General features: G+C 43.8%; 1 protein-coding gene across 1 annotated transcript in view; it reads left to right on the forward strand.

Annotated features, from left to right (window-relative positions):
* Positions 1–995: 995 nt before the first annotated feature.
* TAFA4 (TAFA chemokine like family member 4) overlaps positions 996–19,625 on the forward strand; it is a 194,294-nt gene continuing 175,664 nt past the window's right edge. Inside the window, exon 1 of the mRNA XM_061622055.1 lies at positions 996–1,130. The gene's annotated coding sequence lies outside the window, so the exon portion shown is untranslated. The remainder of the gene's footprint in view (positions 1,131–19,625) is intronic.

Raw genomic sequence — 19,625 nt, forward strand, 5'->3', positions numbered from 1 at the left:
CCAGTGCAGCTCTCATGCTGGTTGAGAGGGAGAGACAAAGGAAAGATGTCTGCTCCCCTCTTGAGAGAGAAGAAGGAATTGGGAAGGTGGGAAAGAACTGGGATCAACATTCTTTGCATATCAGTCTAGCAGGAGGGGGAGAGACAGGGCAAGGATCAAAGGACAGGTATAGCCTAGCAAGGAAGAGGTCTCCTCCCTAGCTACCCTTTTTAACCCCATGCAGCCTCAACCCACCAAGTGAGAGTTGAACCTCATACATTCCAACATCTTTGGGGCAGGGCCAGCATAAAATGGTAAGCAAGGTAAGCATGAGGGCACAATGCTTGAGGGGCGCCAAAGGCGCCCCTAAGCCTGGAATTTTTTTAAAAAAACGTCTGGAAAAATTAATAATAATTTACTAACATTTGAATTGAAAAATGAACAAAAAAAATTATAAAAGGTAAGGGCACCAATTTATAATTTGCAGGGGGGCGCCGAACACACGAGCCCAGACCCCCCACACTCCCTCCCTCAGACTGGGCAATCACTGCGATAGCCACGTGCGCGCCGTCGAGGGGGCGGAGACTAAAAGCCATGGGGACAGGTTTGAGGAAGAAGAGTGACAGGGCTCGGAAAGGAGGCGGGCAGCCCTCACCCTCCACCGTCCAATCAGTGCCGACCGCTCCAGAGCCCTTTGAAACAGGCGTGGGAGATGCGGCTCGGAGAGCTAACGATCCTCTCTTTCGTTTCCAAAGCCGTGCTGGGATCTGCTGCTCCGTTCCCGAGCTGAGTCGGAGGCTCTTGCCACTTCCGAACTTTCCGTCTGTTTCCTCCGTTGTTAAAAGACCTATTGCATTTTTTTCTTTCCCCCGGCTTGAGTTTGATCTTCCACGGATTTTTCTTGTGCGTTTGTCCTCCCGCCTCGGTTGATGCCGACCTTTGTCTCCCGCTCACCTCCATCCAGGTGGCTGTCTGACTCTCTCTGTGTCTGGGCCGCATGAGAAGAAGCGAACGCCTCGTCCTCTCCAACTCTGGCGCGTACGGCGATGTCATAATAAAGGCGAGAGAAGAGGCGGAAGAGTGAGCTGGAACGGGGCGATCGGCGCACTTCACTTCTCTCAGGCGGAGCCACTAGATCCGCTGCGCTCCAGGTAAGGTTTGCCAGTGCTGCGCTCTCCGGGGCGCGCGCGGAGCCTTTTCTCTTCCCGCCCCGAGGGAGAGATGCAGGCAGCGGCAACCTGCTGGGTGTATATTTGTTGGTGGGACGTGGGGTGCGGCTCGGCATAGCCTTTGTGGTGCAGGAAAGGAGCAGTCCTGGAAATGCCGCCCTCGTGCTTCGTCCCGACTCGGGAGACAAGATCGGAGCCGGTAATGGAGAGATTCCTCCCGATTCAGTTCAGTTACTCCTTTCTCACCGCCAGCACCTGCCTTTTCCCATAAATCGTGATGCGAGGTGGGCATTCGAAGCGACGCTCGTGGGGAGCTCGGCGGTGCTGACCGTTCCGATGGACAGACGCCGCTTGTGACGCCGGATGCAAAGCACCAGCAGGCGTGTAGGGTGGTGCCCTTAAGTAATTCATTGGACTCTGGACTGGATGTTCTATTTTCTCTTTAGATGGCCGTGTGTATTATTTTGAAATGCCCTGCTGCATTGGGGGGCCTTCCAATAAGTGAGGCCCTGGACTTCTGCCCCAAAGTCCTGGCACCACATACGCGAGTGCGTGTGAAGACAGAACTTGTGTTGGCTTTTCGCCTACCCTAGCGGGAGCTCTCGAACTTTTCTTCCAAGGAAGGGGATTGGGGAACCCTTAAGTTTCCCTGCGAGTGATCGTGGCTCTCTGCTCGTCAGATCGGGCGCCGCAAACCTTGACGCATATTAAGGCTGCAATCCTGTGCGCGCACACATACTTGACCTGGGAGCAAGACCCATTGAATATAGTGGGGCTTACTTCTGGGGAGATGTGCACAGGGTGGCTCTGCTTCGGTTGTTTCTCCTCTCCCTATTCCAGAGGCTTAAGAGGATGAACTATCTGAGGCTACTGATGGCTTGGTTGGTTTGTGGGTAGTTTTGGGGGCCAGGATGTTGGAGACAAATCTTCTCCGGGAAGTTAATTCCGCAGAGTTCAGTGGAACTTGCTCTCAAAAGCACGTGTTTGCGTAAAACGGCAGACCCTCCTAGGGCCTGCGAATGGGGATCTTGGGCTTGTGGGCAAGCGGCTGGAAGGTGTGTGTGTGTGTGGTTTTGGAGCTACATGAAAGAAGCCATGTGGCTACTTTTAAAAGCGAAGGGCTTGGAATGGTTGCTGGATAACGGAAGGTGGCAGAGAGAACAGGGTGGGAGAGCCTGGCATATCAACTGTTGAGGGGCTCCGAGACAGCTGTGGGAGCCATCCGGCTGGCGAGCTCTGCTGCCCAGCCAAGTTCAGGCCGGCTGACGGCTCTTCTGCTGTGGGTGGAAGGGTTTAACTCGCGGAGCTCAGCCCACCAGCCTGTTTTGAAAGCCTCCGCTCAGCGGCACTGGAGCAGACGGACTAAAGATGCTGTGTCTCCTGAGCATGTGCAGAGTGCACTTGATCAGGCAGGGCCGTTCCCAACCATCCTACGCGCGTCGGGAATGAACAGCTAAGGGTTTCCAGGTCCCCCATAGTGTCCGCCGTTCCGACAGTGCGATCGTGTGTGCGTGAAAAGTAGGCAGTGAGTCCTCTTCGCTCCACCTCATCCGCGCTTCGTATTCTACTCGAGGCTTGGGTGCGAAAGTCCTTCTCTTTGGCCGTTCGGTCATGAGGCATGAAACCTCTTAAGGAGTGAGGATCGGCGAGAGAGAGATGGATGGTCTGTCCTCGATTGTTGGTCGAGATCGGGACGCCGCTTTTTCTCTTCGCATCTGTTGTCTCTTCTTTGCTATACGCCACGTACGGTTTCGTTGCTTGCCTAAAAGCGGGGTAGAGACACAGTGAATGTTCTGCCGGTTCCAGGTAGGTGGAGGTGTGAAAGAGGTGCCTTGCGTGGCAAAGAACCCCCCCCAAAGAGTAAAATAAAACTTCTGGATTCTCTTCTTACCAACATCTCCATCCGTCGAAATGGGGCTTCCTAGCGCTGATGGGCATCCTGCTGTGCTTCGTTTATTCGCAGACCGCCTCAGTTGAGCGTGGTTAATATGGCTGATCGCAGGAGATAAGGGCGGATTCATTCATTTTATCCGTGGACAAAAGAACGGTGCTTAAGGGAGATCTTTTTAAAAATTCACTAAAGAGAGGTGCATTAGGCAGAGAGGACTGCTGAACTAGCTGCCTTACCTGTGTGGAGAGAGAGAGAATGAGAGAATCCTTCCTCCCATGTAACCCTTGCACTTTATCTTTTTTTATAGATGAATAACATTTTTTTTAAAAAAAACAACTTTTTGGGTGCATGCACATCAAAACTATAGAAACACTTTTTCTTCAGAAAAACAAAAACAAAAATGTTTTGTCTTGCTGTGATGATGTGCAATAAAGGACAATGCCCCTTCACATAAGGGGCATCTAGTACCTCTAACGCCAGTTTACAGTATTGTGACAGGGACTGATGTCCTCATGCCACTTCAGTCTGCCTGTTACTTGGCCTCTAAAATACACTATGTGAAATAAATTCTACGTACATTCATTGTTGTTATTTCCACATTATGTATTAAGAGCTAGGAAATGCATTCCATGATGAAAGTATAGTGATTTAATTCAATTTAAATTTTATTTAATGTAAATGACAACTCTTATGCTAATATCTGTTAGTAAGCCCAATTTAACAAAGTGAGAGGTCTGAGTAACTGGAGCATTGGAGAGGGGAGAGGGGAAGAGAGAGTGAGTGTAAACCAGGACAGCATAGCAAACTAATTGCTAGAAAGCCACAAATCTGATCAGTCCTCATGTTTGTACTAGCATTTCAGCACCCTGCCATTAACTTCAGTGTAGCTAATTAGGTAGTGTCCTTTACTTAACAGTAAGTGAAACTGTCTGTGGTTGGGAAACCAGTCAGGAATCTCCTTAGTTTTCAGGAAGCCAGCAATGGTATTATGACTCCATCCACCCCCTTCTGATTCCACACGCTGTAAAGATAAATAACTCATGACAGCATATTCCCAGTATGCCACTCAATGTATTCCAAGGTGTGTGCTCTGTAATTGCATGCAAACCTTTGCACAGATGTGTTTTCAAATTGCTTTGACATACATTTTCCCTGGCACATGTTGTGTTTGCATAGCTGGCCCTTTTTCCTGCAGGTTTTGATGGGGAGCACCTTCATTCATTAGTTTTTAAAAAGAGCGTCGTGTTTTGCTGATGTGCCATAGCCTGCTGGTGACTCTGTGAATCCATAGGCCTGTGAAAGGGTATGATTTTGTTTTTAAAGCATCACATTGTTTGAGAGGCAACAGTTGTCGCTCTGCCCAGGAAACAATACAAGTGGCTCCACTGTGGTAACTTATATTTATGATGATAACTATAAGTCTGATTAAGGGCAGCAAAGGCCTCCCTGTTGCACACTAACCATCTGGGTTTTTGCAGTCTGTTTGCGATTTGTATGAAAAAATATTATTTATATTGTGACAATTCATTTTCATATTTAAAAATATACATAGAATTTGGAGTTTATAATTTTCTCTTTAGGTGTTCCTTGTGTTGTCACACCATGTGAAGACAGTGGTGGCTGGTGCTCAGTGAGGCTGGTAGGGTGGAAAGCAGAGAGGGCAGCAGCACCTGGAGCCAGAGCCAATGAGCCAGTTTTGCCCCCATCCTCGTCCCTGGTGAGCTCTCTAATGGCAACACTGAGCCTAAGTAGGAAGAAGCTTCCCTGAACTGGATGTCAGAGGGTAGGCAAATGGGTACTGTCTTAAGGGAAGAATGAGGTGGATGGGGCAGCGTCACATTTGCTGTAATGGTCCAGCCTCCACTGTGTAAAAGTGTAGGCCATCCCTTTAATGGGCTTGAAAGGATCTAATTTTGATGTTTTGTGTATATAGAAGGTAATACGCTTAATGTTGTGTCGTAAAATCTAAGTGTACTGTTACCTCCAGCTAGAAGAACAGAATTCACACAAGCTTCTTTTTGCTATATGCGCTGGCTTGAATCGCTAAATATCAAGGTTTCTGGAACAGCTGAATCTTCAGAAACAATTTCTTAATTTCTTCCCAGAATGAGATTCTGAAAAAAGAGATGCTTTTATGAGTGCTGATCCTCTCAGTGAAGGCCAATTCAGTTTTGAAAAAAATAGTTGTTTTATGCCACACTGTCCTTTCCATTTAAGTTGCTTGAGTGTCGTACTCCTGACACTTATAATGAAAACTCTTATGCTAATACTTTTGTTTTATAGCAGTTGAGGAGATATGAGTAATGTTGAAACTGTAGCCACTGGAGATTAAGCATGTGCTTGACATCATAATCAGCCAATTGGATGGTTTGGAAACCACATGCTGGCCAAACCATATTACAACAATGCTGTTTGATTATTCTGTTTCACTCCCGATAATTAAGACAAGTGCATGGAGAGCGTCTTGATTTGTTAACAAGTTCTGAGTGCCATTCCTAAAGCCACACAGTCTTGCTTTCAAAAGCTGAATGAAAAATAGATACCTGGTGATTCAATCACATTTACATGGAAGTATGTCCTGGGGATTTCTGTAGAACTTCTAAATAAGAATGGAATAATGTATAATAATTAGTCCATAGACCATAGCAAATAACCTCTAGATAAGTATGCTAAAGTCTTGAAGTTCTTTGCTATTAATTAAAGCTCTAAATGTCTTGGGACGCTAAAGGATTGCCTCCTCCCCAATTAACCTGCCTAAATGTCATCTTTGGAGACCCTTCTCAGACTCCCTTACAGCTAGGCAGATGGTAACCAGAGAGAGACCCTTTTTACTTATATGGCATCCTCAACGTGGAATGCCCTTCCTAGGGAGGTTCACCTGGCACTGAGTCTGGTGTGTCTCAGTGCCAGGTCTCCCAGAAAGCCTTTAATATGTGTCTAGCTAGGCCTTCTAGCATGTCACCTCACCAGTTTTAACAGATGTTATTGACTCTTTCACTTTGCCCTAGTTCTCCTGTTTTGCTGAGTTAATTTTTATGCATTATACATTACACTGCTGGGCCAGCCCAGGATACCTTAAGGTCTGTCTAACTGCTTATGTCCCTGCATGATCACTGAGATCTTCGAGGGATTCTCTGTTCGTGGTCCCCAGTGGCTCAGATGCTTGGCTAGTGTCCATCAGGAGCCGTGCATTCAGTATTGTGGGCCCAACCCTGTGGAATTCCTTCTCAGTTGAGATCAGACAGGCCCTCTCCCTATTGAACTTCAGGCACTTGATGAAACAGGCATTATGAGTAAGTTGTATTATGCTGATTTACAGAATTGCAGTTTTTACCTATGTTTTTTGTTTTAAACACCATATAACTTCGATTGATGAATTGTTTTATTAATTTTTCTGTAAACCACTTTGTGACCATGGATGATGAAAAGTGGTCTATAAATACTGGAAATAAATAAATAAATAAATATATAAAGTGCATTAGCCATTTGTTAGGTACCTTTGGAGTTTTGTAAACTGGAGGGTGGAATACAAATACCTCAGATAGACAGAAAGTCTGGATATATCAGAGATTGCTTAATGAAGAAGGTCACTGTCCTTTCGTCATAGCGATTAGAATCATAGAATAGTGGAGTTGGAAAGGATCTATAAGGCCATAGAGTCCAACCCTCTGCTCAATGCAGGAATCCAACTTAAAGCATACGGCAGGTGGCTGTCCAGCTGCCTCTTGAATGCCTCCAGTTTTGGAGAGCCCACCGTCTCAGTAGGTCATTGGTTCCATTTAGTAAAGTGGACAGTGTTAAATAACTAAAGTTAGTTCCTGACACCATTCAAGCGTCCTTTGTAATTCTGTTTATTCACACAGTCTGTTTTGGAGGTAATTAGTACCTGTGCTGTCTGGTCCTACTGTGGCCCAAGCAAAGCTCTGTTGACAATAGTTTTAAAAGCTATTTATCTAATGAAGGATCATAGTATGCTTTTATGTTGTTAATGTATCACACTTTATTTTCACTACTCCAGTTTATTAGATGAACTGAATAGTCCCCCCCACCCCCATTTTCAGGAGTGCTGAAGTAGCTTCCCACCCACTGTGGATGTGAGAGAAAGCTGGAGCGTAGGTGTTGAAGAAATAGTTCCAAATATCAGCGCAGCTGTGGTGCCAGTGGAGGCTGCTCCATTAGGATGAATGGGGCACTGCCCCAGCAGCCTCAGGCTACCCTCGTTCAGTGGGTAGCACTGCATATCAGCTTTTTCTTCCTTAGTCTCTTCCCTTGTACAACTTCAGCAGGGAGGAAGAAGGGGACAAAAGTAGAATTAGTTGGCTCCGCCTACCATTGGCTCTGGTTCCACCTGTTGTTGGCCTTCCTGCATTCTGCCCTACCAGTTCTAATGGGCTCCAGTGCCACTATGTAATGCCTCAGTGGCCTTGGACAAGGGGCGTTTTTGAGCCTCACCGGGAAAATGAAGGGCTTTCCTCACAAGATTGTTGTGAGGATAAAACTAATTAGGACTGTAAAAACTAATATAATAGCAGACCACCCACCCACCCACCCACATACAGAGAGAGAGAGAGAGAGAGAGAGTCATGGCTGGGTAGGGAGCTTGTGGCCCTTCAGATGTTGGTAGGCTATTACAACTCCCAATATGGATATCTATATTTATTTATTAATTTTATTATTTGATTTATATCCCGCCCTTCCTCTCAGCAGGAATATTGTAATGCTTTGTGTTTGGGCATGAAGCGGTACAGAATTTGAATAATAATATTCCTGACCATTGGCTATGTTGCTGGGAGTTGGAGGTCAACAACATCTTGAAGGCCTCCCTGATAGAAAGGATACGAAGGCTAATCAAAAACAGCAAGCAGCATTCTACCAAGAAAAGAAAAAGAAAACAGCTACTTACTCCGGACATCTGGAGGGCCTCCCTGAGTAAAGGTTAATCAAAAACAGTTGAAGATTAGAGGCTGCCACTTTAGTATTATACCAGGCAATAGTTACAGATTATATTAAAGCAGGTGTTGGGAGCCTTTGTCCCTCCAAATATTGCTGAACTACAGCTCCCATCAGCCCCAGCAAACATGGCCAATGGGAGTTGTAGTTCACCCATCATTGGGAGGACCAAAGGTTTCCCATACTTGTATTAAAGGACTGCCCTTGCTTCCAAAATTGTTTTAGGAATTATATTGTAACACTACATTTGTTCAAATGCACTAGTACTTTTTGAGGCCTGACCCAATGAGTCCATAGAAGGAAATATACTAATGCTTTTTCAGACCATAAATTCAAGTGCTTTGGACTATAATCTTGTGCACAGTTACTTGCATAGGCTTGTGCTATTAAATATACCCAGATCATTCACATGGAAGTGGGAAGCAGACTGTTCCGCCCTCGCCATCATCATACTTTGTAGTCGATCTTCTGAAAACATTTATATGCTCATTCCATCTATTCCATTGTGAGCTGTTTGGGAGGAACTTTGGTTTTAAAAAATGTCATTCTGTTGTTGTTATTATTATTACTACTACTACTACTACTACTACTACTTGTTCTAGCTCTAATCTTAGTCCTACTATTATTATTATATTATTATTATATATTCTATGGGAGCATTAGCATTGTTTAACATTATTACATGGGGTAGTTTCCCTACATATATTATGTCATTGCCAGTTTTTATGATTAGGTGTATATTGAATTAAAATGAACTGTATGGATTCCTGAAATATTGCTGCTGAGTTGTCAGAAAGAGAGAGAATGTATACTTCACTTTGAGCTGACATAAAATGCAACATGTATGTGTAATGAATTACTTTAAATTAGAAAACAGTAAGCAACTTATTTGTTTAGGGAATATTCAAATGAGTTGAATATTAATAATATTTTCATCTATCGTGGTACTTTTGTAACCAGTTAGAAAATTATATGGGCTCCTGCTGATAAAGAAATCATAAAGAGGATTTAAATGATTTTTAAAGATTTTTAATTGCAGCATGCTTTTGCTTGTTTAGAACCTGTCCTGTCTGATTTATGTGTCTAATATTGTTGCTTATGATATCTAATGCAGACTGAACTCTGATTTGTATGTGTGTTTGATGGCACAAGTGTTATGCAGGGAGTGTTGTAGCTCAGTTGCCCTTTGGGGAGGTGTTGGTATGTCTGCAATCATCCCTCCTCCTCAGATGAAAATGTTGAAGCTCACTTAACATGGATGAGGCAAACTTTGCAGTTTTAGACAGATAACTTTTCCTGTGGTGTGAAGTGGTGCATTCTAGAACAATGAATGGATAAAAAAAGATGGTATGCAGGAAGTGATCCTTAATGTTATGAAAGGCTGGAAGTCAAGGACCAGGAAAGGCATATTATCAGGCCTAATTAGAGAAACAAATGTAGTTTGTCAGATAGAAGTGTTGCATTTGGATATATGACACTTACATTGATGTTCTGATATTTCTAAGGGTGGCTTAGGACAGAGATGGGGAACATCAGTTCTGGGGGCTAGATGTGCTCTTCTGGGCCTTTCTGTCAAGCCCTCAACACTCTGCCTAGGCTGTGATGCTCGCTGGTTCTGCTCCACACCCTCCTCAAGTATTTTTGTCTGGCTGGAATGTCCCTTTGAACTGTAATGATACTTTTTGCTTTCCTGAGAGACGTGTGTGTAGAAACCTATGACTTTTTATGGTTGGAATGTAGCCCACTGTACGTGGAGGTGGGCTTTTTCACTGGTGGCACCAGTCTTGTGGAATGCTGAAATATGCCCCATCAGAATTGGCATTCCGCTGGCACTTGAAGACACACCTGTCTAGACAAGCTTTTTGCTGATCTCCTGACTGGAATCTCCTGCTTTGATTGTTTTGTTCTGCTTTTTTAATGGGCTTGTTTATAATATATTTTAAAAATTGATGTTTGGTGTAGTTTGTTTTACTATGTGTTTTAATTAGAAGTAGCTGTATTATTATAATTGGTTTTATTCTTGTCGTTTTGCTGTTGGCTTTTGTTTGTTTGTGAACCGCCCTTGGTATTTTCGTCTTGAAATGAAAGGTGGTGTAGAAATTATTTTAATACAAATATTTAACAACGACAACAAAAGTAAGTGTCACATCTGTTGCCTTGCCCACTTTTGCACCTAGGCCTGCTTCGCATTGGCATGCAGCCCCTGGAAGGTTGTATATGGGGAAAAGCATATCTTCAGATGGAAAAGTTATTCCCCCACCGCATGCCTAGGAAATATTGGTATCTGTCAGCTTCAGTTCTGTGGGGAAGAAAATCCTGACCTATCTGGTGAATGAGAAAAGGACTGTAAAGTGCTTTGCATATTAACTATTCATAGTGCTATATAAATGACTAGTGGGGCTAACAGTACAATCTTTCAGAGAAGCTTAGCTTGTAGGACTTTTCATCCTGTGTTGCATTTGATGAAGTAGGCTTTGGCTCATGAAGGTTTTATGTTACAATAATTTGTTAGTTTATAACAGGGTCAGGGAAACCTGTGGCCCTCCAGATATAAGACTGCAGCTCCCATCAGCCCCAGGCTGTATGGCCAATAGTCAGGGGTGATGGGAGTCCAACAACGTCTGGAGAGACCGCAGGTTCCTAATCCATGGCTATAAGCTGACTCTGGATTTGTTCTTGCTGCGGCAGACTATCATGGCTCCCCCTCTGGAACTCCTCTCCTGTGCCGCCTCGGCTCAGATGTCTTAAGGCATTAGCGGGCAATATCAAGACATAGTTGCCCCTTTGCAGCTAGAACTGCTTGACCACTGTCGTTGAAGCATGGGTGACTTCAAGACTGATTGCTGCAATGCACTCTATGTGGGGCTTCCCTTGTGCTTGAATCCAGAAACTGCAGTTAGTGCAGAATGCTGCAGCACAGCTGCTGACAGGAGTGAGATCCTGTTAGGATCTTAACACCTCTCCTCAGAGATTTGCACTGGTTGCTGATTTGTTACTGGGCCAAATTCAGGGTGTTACTGTTGGAATATGAAACCCTTAACAGCTTGGGACCAGTTTACTTGCAGGATCGCCTTCCCCCATATGTGCCCAATTGACCGCTTTGAACTGCGGAACTGGCACTGTTACAGGTGCCACATAAAATTATTCTGCACGTGCAGTTAATTGTTCTTTTAGTGTGACAGCACCTACACTTAGGAACTCTCTGTCTTTGATGAATTCTTTTCAGCACCTGCTTAAAACATTTCTGTTTAGACAAGCCTATCTGGACATGTAGATGTTAATGTTTTTTAATCTCTTTTTAGTTTACCGCTGTTTTAATTGTCTCTTAAATCTTTTTAATTACTTGTTTTTAACTGTTTTTATTGATAATTTTTAATGTTTCTTGTAAAATGCTTAGTGGTTTTCTTTCTATCAAATGGTATGCAGTATAACTTCTATTGAATAAATAAATAAACAAAATATTCTTGATGGCTGCTGGAATGGCTATGAAGACTTCCCTGTGTAAAACCTGTCAGCAGTAGGCCTTGGAGGAAAGGAGTCTGTGTATCTGACCCCACTGCCTCAGCCAGTGTCCTGCTTCTCTTTAAAATGGAAATAGCCTGCCTTCAAGTCGATTCCGACATATGGTGACCCTATGAATAGGGTTTTCATGGTAAGCGGTATGCAGAGGGGGTTTACTATTGCCTTCCTCTGAGGCCGAGAGGCAGTGACTGGCCCAAGGTCACCCAGTGAGCTTCATGGCTGTGTGGGGATATGAACCCTGGTCTCCCAGGCTGTAGCTCAACACAGCACACTGGCTCTCTCCCCTGCTTCCCTTTGTTGTTGTTGTTATGTGCCTCCAAGTCAACTATGACTTATGGCGACCCTATGAATCAGTGACCTCCAAGAGCATCTGTCATGAACCACCCTGTTCAGATCTTTGTAAGTTCAGGTCTGTGGCTTCCTTTATGGAATCAATCCATCTCTTGTTTGGCCTTCCTCTTTTTTTACTCCCTTCTGTTTTCCCCAGCATTATGGTCTTTTCTAGTGAATCATGTCTTCTCATGATGTGCCCAAAGTATGATAACCTCAGTTTCATCATTTTAGCTTCTAGTGATAGTTCTGGTTTAATTTGTTCCATGATATCCACAAAGCTCTTATCCAACACCACATTTCAAATGAGTTGACTTTTCTCTTACCTGCTCTTTTCACTGTCCAACTTTCACATCCATACAAAGGGATCGGAAATACCTTGGTCTGAATGATCCTGACTTTAGTGTTCAGTGATACATCTTTGCATTTGAGGACCTTTTCCAGTTCTCTCACAGCTGCCCTCCCCAGTCTAGCCTTCTTCTGATTTCTTGACTATTGTCTCCAGTTTGGTTAATGACTGTGCCAAGGTATTGATAATCCTTGACAAGTTCAATGTCCTCATTGTCAACTGTAAAGTTACATAAATCTTCTGTTGTCATTCCTTTAGTCTTTTTGACGTTCAGCTGTAGTCCTGCTTTTGTGCTTTCCTCTTCAACTTTCATCAGCATTTGTTTCAAATCATTACTGGTTTCTGCTAGTAGTATGGTATCGTCTGCATATCTTAAATTATTGATGTTTTCCTTCCAGTTTTCACACCTCCTTCATCTTGGTCCAATCCTGCTTTCCGTATGATATGTTCTGCGTATAGATTAAATAAATAGGGTGATAAAATACACCCCTGTCTCACACCTTTTCTGATGGGAACCAATCGGTTTCTCCATATTCTGTCCTTACAGTAGCCTCTTGTGCAGAGTATAGGTTGTGCATCAGGACAATCAGATGCTGTGGCACCCCCATTTCTTTTAAAGCATTCCATAGTTTTTCATGATCTACACAATCAAAGGCTTTGCTGTAATCTATAAAGCACGGGGTGATTTTCTTCTGAAATTCCTTGGTCCGTTCCATTATCCAACGTATGTTTGCGATATGATCTCTGGTACCTCTTCTGTTTCTAAATCCAGGTTGGACGTCTGGCATTTCTCGCTCCATATCTGGTAAGAGCCTTTGTTGTAGAATCATGAGCATTTATTTAGAGTTTTCTTAAGGCTTAAATTAGACATAAACGAGTCAGCTATGTATCTCGCTTTTCCTTAACTAATTTGAGGGTGAGAGGCTTTCCCTATTCTGTAAAAGTAGCTCTTGGGAAAGGAGGATTTTTCTCTTGAGATCAAACAGGAAATTGGACTTCCCTTCATGGCAAATTGCTGGGGGGCACGGAATTCTCCATTGTCATGCAAGCTATACCTGCTCAAATCCCCTCTTCTACACAACCATTAAAGCTGAAGGACCCCTTTTGTGTTTGACCTGCCTGACCTTGGGGAAGGGGGAGTGAGCTGCGTACCTGTAACATTCATTTGATTCAACAGTGAGCAGGATTCAGGGTATCACCGCTCTTTAAAGGAGAGTCTGTATATGACTATTCTTCCTTGCATGCTTTAACTCTTTGCTCAGAGCAGATTTGCAAGGTATCAGGAGTGGTAGCTTGAAAAGAGTGGATGCTTCCACCATATGGAAGAGAATGTGTATGGGATGTACCTGCATCAGATGCCCCACATATTTCCCTTCATATGTTTTGCTGGAAGTGTGTCACGTGCTGTATGATGGCACAAGCCAGTGCAAGAATTGTGCAGCATTGGTGCTGAGCATCTTCATACAGTGTAGCCATTCTGCAAAGTGACTGGCTTTGCATGTGAACGCAGGAGGGTGTGCATGTGAGCACTGATATAGGTCAGGGTCAGGCTTCAACAGACTGTGTATGTGGGCATAGTTATCCAGATCACAAAAGAGCAAATTACCTAATTGTGTGTTAGCAGTCTCATGATTCTCCTGATGTGTAGGGAGAATGAAGCAAAACTCAGTGGCAGAGTACACAGTAGTGGGCTAGATGGACTAATGGTCTGACTCCGAACAAGTCAGCTAGATCAGGTCTTAGAGGCAAGAGTTAAGGGAAAAGCGCATTAAATCCCACTCATTTTCATGGGGAAGGATGTACTTCAGTGGTAGAAATTCTGCCTTGCATGCAGAAGGTCCCAGGTTCAATCCCTAGTGTCTCTAGGTAGGGCTGGCAAGAGCTTTTGTCTGAAATCCTGGACAGCTGCTGCCAATCAGAGTAGACTGCGCTGAGCAAGATGGAACAATGGTCTGACTCTGTATATGTAGCTTCCTATGTTCCTAAAGTTTCCCCCTCCTGCTATGTCATGTTTTAGAATTCAGGCATTGTGTATTCTTTTTAACACTATCTCTAACTGTAGGCCTTCTTGATTACTTATTTGGTCTAGAAGTAACAGCATAGATATTTGAATTGTTTCTGGTATATCAGATTAATAGTAGCTAGCATCTGTGCCAAATCCAGCAGGTTTTGGAACTCTGAAAGACTGCAGACTAAAGCACTTTTCTCAGAAGCAACTTCAAGAACAAATGTTTTCCCTGGCTATTTATTTTAAGTATTTTTACCCTGCTCTTCTTCAGCCCAAAAAAGGCTCCCGGAGCAGCTTTCAGTGATAAGTAATAAAAGGGTCCCTGCCATCAGGTGTACAACCTAAAAGTGCCGTAATGATAGAAGTACAGTTGCAGACTTACACTGTTTAAGTGCCCTCCCCCATAATAACACTGAATGTGTGTAACTGCACTCATATGTACCTGAAACCTCATTTTAAACAATGCTCATATTTTTTAACAATTTTGAAGTATCAATAAGAATCACCCAGATGGATTATCTAGGGCAAAATCCTTTGGTAGATTCACATGTGTACACAAGAAAATAAGATTGATAAACTAGGGCAGATGTTCAAATCCGGCATCAGGGTGTCCAGTGACCCCAGGGCCTCACCTGTGAAAATGGTGCCTACGGTCATTTTCCTTAATAGGGTTTTGTCCCCTTGTAAGCACAAATGACAAAGTGACTATAGCTGCAGATGGGATGGGAGTGAAGTGTGTCAAGCAGACACTAGTAGTTTCCACCCACCATAAAGCCCACCCTGCAGCCTGCAGCCAATGGGAAACAAACAATAGGCAAGCAGGCATGTGGTTCTCGTCAGTTCACAGTCCTGGTTCTCTCAGCACTGCAGATCTCTCAGCGAAGCAATGGCAGTTCTTTCCAAACTCCTGGGGTGGCAGCTGGGATCATCAGGAAGGCAGGTGGCACATAAGGAGCTAGCATACCATAGGTGAAACTGATCAACCTGCTCTTTGTGCTGCTAATGTGAAATTGACAAGTGATCTCCCTTCTCTTGCTTTCCCCCATACTGGGGATGGGGTGAGGGGAGGATCCAATTGATTCAGGGTGAGGAGGAGGAATAGGCAAAGGGGGTGTTGGGTGGGTGAGCACTGAGCAGGCAGACAGAGAGCCACTTTCCTTTTCTTTCAGAAAGGAAAATATTGTTAGAAAAAACCCAATATAAGTAATACTTTTCAGGAGGAAGAAAGAAGATAGTGGTAAAAGATAGCAGAAAACAAATGAACATGGGATGGAACTGAACTGGAAACAACAAGCAGACCCCAACCCTACACCTTATGTTGTGTGTGTCATGAGGCGTAGGGCATTGGGTGTGGCTTCCCCAAAATGGCCTTGCAGGTTGTATGGGGAGGCCTGTTGGGCCACATTTAGCCTGTGGCCAGAGGTTCCCTATCCATTGTCCAATGAAACTGCCAGTGCCTGTCCATGATCTCAAATATGGAAGGGTCTATTCCACCACCTGCTGCTGGAGATGCTCAAGGATTGGTCCAGCTTGGTCCAAATTCTGGGGGAAAAAAGAGAAAATATTTTATGCAGCACTTGGACCACCTTGTAAAGTGTGCAAGTAAGTTTTTGTGTACAATTTATTTTGTAAGAAATTGGTCATTAGTGAGGAAGTGGGGTGAAACAGACTTACTAATGGACAGATGTGAAAGTGACGAACTGGATTAAGATTGATTTGTCCATCCTACCTACTATGTGATTATTTTCGTTGGAGATGCTAGGGGTTGAGCCTTGGATGATCTGCACAGTAAACACCTGTTCTGTCACTGACTGAGTTAGGGTCTCTCCCCATTTAACTGAAATTAAGGCATGAAATACTTTATTAGAATATTACCTACATTAGAAAAAAAAATATTTGTGTTGGTGGAACATGGGAAGTGATTCTCCAGAAAACCTAGTTGAAGTGATCACAGCTACTGTTTTGCAATAGAACTGGGGGTGGTGGGTAGGATGCTTTTTTGTAGGGAGGATATGGGATTAGAATGGAAAGTTTGAATAAAATGGTTTTAGAAAAAGATGAGTAAGACATTTGCAAAATTAATTACAATTGATTTGTTTGTGCATGGTTCCTGTATAGTGTCTGATGGAGTTAATACTTTATATCCATATAGTCTCAGTCACAGTAGGCTTCACTTTTCAATTGGCCCCTCGCTGCTACTCCAATAAGGATAATATATTAATAATGTAATTTATTTAGATTTACCTCTTTTAAAAGCACACACAGTAGCTGTGAGTGGTCTGACTACAGTGTTCCATAGTGTAACAATGGGAATATTTCAGCAGGGTGAGGTGCTAGTCATATATACAGAAATTAATTCTGCTTGTCTCAAGCATTGAATAATCAGAGGTAATCATCAAACTTAAAGAAAAATAATAATAATCAAGGTTTTATTTCCCCATCTCATTCAGAACTCAGTGTCACTTGTTTCAGTGAATTGTTACGTGCCCTTCAAAATCTACCAGTCTTGCACAAATAAACAAAAATACACACAGAATATCCAAAGTTGCATATGTGAGAGCCAGTGTGGTGTTGTGGTTAAAATGCCAGGCTAAGACCAGGGAGATATGGGTTCAAATCCCCAGTCAGCCATGAAGCTGATTGGATAACATTGGGCCAATCACTATCTCTCAGCCTAATCTGCCTCACAGGGTTGTGGTGAGTACAAAATATTGGGGGGAGAGCCATGTAATTCACCCTGAGCTCCTTTATACCTTGGCTGTCAGGCTGTGTTGGTTACATTCCTGTTATTTGCAATTCCCACCTTGTTATCTTCCACTATGCCTGAACCGATGTCTGTGCATGTGTATATGTGTCTGTGTGTATTTCTTCCACTGTTATGATTCTGTTCATGCATCTGAGGAGGTAGGCTTGATGAGCCAGGAGTCAAACAGAGCTCTCTGCCAACTAGATTCAGGCTATTGTGCTTGCGAGACAGGGCTAATCTTTTGTCTTTTGTTGGTTCAAGGGGGTCTGCCAACAGAAGGGGACAGTAGCCTGATAAAGTCTCTGGCTCTGGTTGACTGCTGAATTTCACAGAACATAGAGAAGAGAACATCAAAAGTTGTCTTATATCAGGTGAGAGCATTAGTCTATCTAGCTGGGTACTGTCTATGCTGACTGGCAGATGCTCTCCAGCGTTTCAGACAGTCCTATTTTCCAGCCCTCCCTGGAATTAATGGGCCTAGAACCTGGGATGCTCTACCACTGAGCTACGGCCCTTTCCAGGGCAGTTTCAATAGCTTGTCTTCAGGGTATAGATCAGCTCATTGTCTTGCCATTTCTCTTGCTTGCAAGCCCAACAACATGCCAGCTGACTTGTGCCCCAAGCTGATTTGTTGGCCTTGATGCACCTCTTCCAGACCACAACAGGCTCTTGTCTATAGAAGCTTGTGCCACAATAAACCTATTAAGCTGCAATCCTCTACAACAGCGTTCCCCAACCTGGTGCCCTCCAGATGTTTTGGACTGTAACTGCCATTATCCCTAGCCATTGGCCATGCTGGCTGGAGCTGATGGACGCTGCATTCAAAAACACCTGGAGGACACCAGGTAGGAGGAGAAGGCCACTCTTGAGACTTATTTACCTGGTAAACCCCATTGAGCTCGGTGAGATATATTTCTCAGTAGACATGTACAGGATTCCGCTGCTAGATTGCACTGCCACAAAATTATTTTCTCCAAGTTGAGGATCACCCATGTGCCTTTTAGGAGCTTCTGTTCATGCTGACTTCTGCATTCACTGCTACGGAGAGGGGCATCTCCGTGCATGCATGTCTTTGCGTGTACAGGAATGTAAATCAGGGTGCTCTTCCACTGAGGTGCAAGTTTTTTCTGTCTATGTTAAGATAGACTGATAGTACTATATAAAACAGTAAGATAATGAGACCTCTTTTGTTTACAGGTGCTCAACAAGAAATGAACATCTCATGTGAATGTGTGGGATTGTAACCTGGAACCAGCCAGGTTTTGGGGGGATCTTCTGGCAAGAGGCATATATTTGTCTGAACCCTAGCATCATATTTGAGGGGACTTCTTCAGTTGTCCCTGCCAAATGAAATGAGATAAATGGCTACTAAGGACAGAATATTTTCACTGGTGGTAGCTCAGTGGTCAAATGCCTTCCCCAGTGTCACCAGTAATGAATCTAAGTGGAAAGACTCAAGTCTAGAAAGGGAACAGGGAATGCTCGACCAGGAAGTCTGGGTGAGGGAGTCTATCGAAGTGTAGCTTGCTGAGAGAAGACTTGTGTCAACACACCTAAATCTGAATAAAGACCTTACCTCTAATCTAAAATCTGCAAATGCTTTTTAATGAAAGATTCAGAGAGGCTTGTCTGATGCCTATGTGACACTAGTATTTACTCCCACAAGAGGTAGTGATGGCCACCAACTTGGATGGCTTAAAAAGAGGTTTGGACAAATTCATGAAGGATAAAGCTGTCTATGGCTTCTAGCCATTATGGCTGTGTTCTGTCTCTACTTTCAGAGGCAGTGTGCTTGTGAGTATCAGTTGCTGGGAATTACAACCGTAGAGAACACTGTTGCACTTGGGTCCTCCTTGCAGGGTTCTCAAGGGCATTTGGTTGGCCACTGTGAGAACAGAATGATGGACAAGATGGGTCTTTTGCTTGCGCCTTCAGGGCTACTCTTTATGTTCTTAGGTTTGGTTTTTTCTGTGCCAGATGAAGACTTTTTATTTTATTAGCCTCTTCAGTTTTAAACATGTCTGAGTACTTTTGAGACCTTGGGTACTTCTGATTTTATTCTGGTTTATCCTAATGTTAGAACAACTGGTGCTTGATTTTACTGTATGTTCATGTCATATTCTTATATATTATGGTGTTTTGTTTTTTGTAAAAAATATTCTAAACCACTCAGAGAACTTACTGTTAATGTGTGGTATAAAAATGTTGTAAGCCAAATAAATAGTCAGTGAGCCCCTCTGCCTCTCTCTTCTTCCCTGCAGTAGCCTACCTGTGTCTGGGCCCAATCCTCACTGCTGCTCAGGAAAAAATAGAGAAGATGAATGAGCTGGCTGTGCCACCTGCTTTCCTTCTCCTTGTACACTCTTTGGGTCAAGCAAACACAACTGATGAGCAAGTGGCAATGGCAAGAAGAGCAACAGTGGGGCCTGGAGCCCCAGGTAATCTGCTGTGAGCCCCCTGCCGATGCTATTGGCCCTACATGGGATGAGGGTTTTGTGCATGCTGTCTGTCGAGCCGATTATGTGCTTGATGTTGCCTGTAGCCATAGTATGTAAATGGATTGTGTTAAAGGGGAGCAAGGGGAGCACATGTCCTAATCTGAAAATTACCTGCCCTACCTTCCCTTGCACAGCAGGGTTGGGGACTCTGTGACCCTCCAGGAATCAGACTACAGCTCCCTT

This window comes from Rhineura floridana, chromosome 3 (genome assembly GCF_030035675.1).
Source record: "Rhineura floridana isolate rRhiFlo1 chromosome 3, rRhiFlo1.hap2, whole genome shotgun sequence".
In the NCBI taxonomy this organism is placed as follows: Eukaryota; Metazoa; Chordata; class Lepidosauria; order Squamata; family Rhineuridae; genus Rhineura; species Rhineura floridana.